This window comes from Frankliniella occidentalis, unplaced genomic scaffold (genome assembly GCF_000697945.3).
Source record: "Frankliniella occidentalis isolate FOCC.00 unplaced genomic scaffold, Focc_3.1 Scaffold308, whole genome shotgun sequence".
NCBI lineage: Eukaryota > Metazoa > Arthropoda > Insecta > Thysanoptera > Thripidae > Frankliniella > Frankliniella occidentalis.
Window position 1 is genome coordinate 1 of NW_026267433.1, and position 479 is coordinate 479.

Consider the following 479-nt stretch of genomic DNA (forward strand, 5'->3'; position numbering starts at 1 on the left):
AGTTTATTAGGATAGGTCGCAAAAACTGTGCTTGAATGGGTCCCGCCAACTTCACGGAGGTGGGAACAGGGTCTTCCGGGCCCAAAATTTGACATACTCGAACCATTTGTCGGTCTTCTTACTCTAAAATTAGGGACAAGAAACTTCTGCGGTTCGGTAACGGTTTTCATTAATAAATCGAATTTTGTCAGATTGTTCTGTACAAATCAACGATAGTAGATAATCTAGGGACCCTCAAGCCCTAAAGAGGGTGTGGTTCGACCCGTAACGTGTGGTCTAAGTATTACTCCCTTTACAATTCTGTGGCATGGCATGAAGCCTATTTTACAATTTAATATACCATTTTGTCTTTTTCACGATGCTTTCGCCAAGAAATGCGTCATAGCGTCGAAACGGTACAAGATAGAGCAAAACGGACGAAATTTTCGTCAATGGGGCTTTACTTTCACGTGTTACCCATTAGGAGACCATTAAAAAAT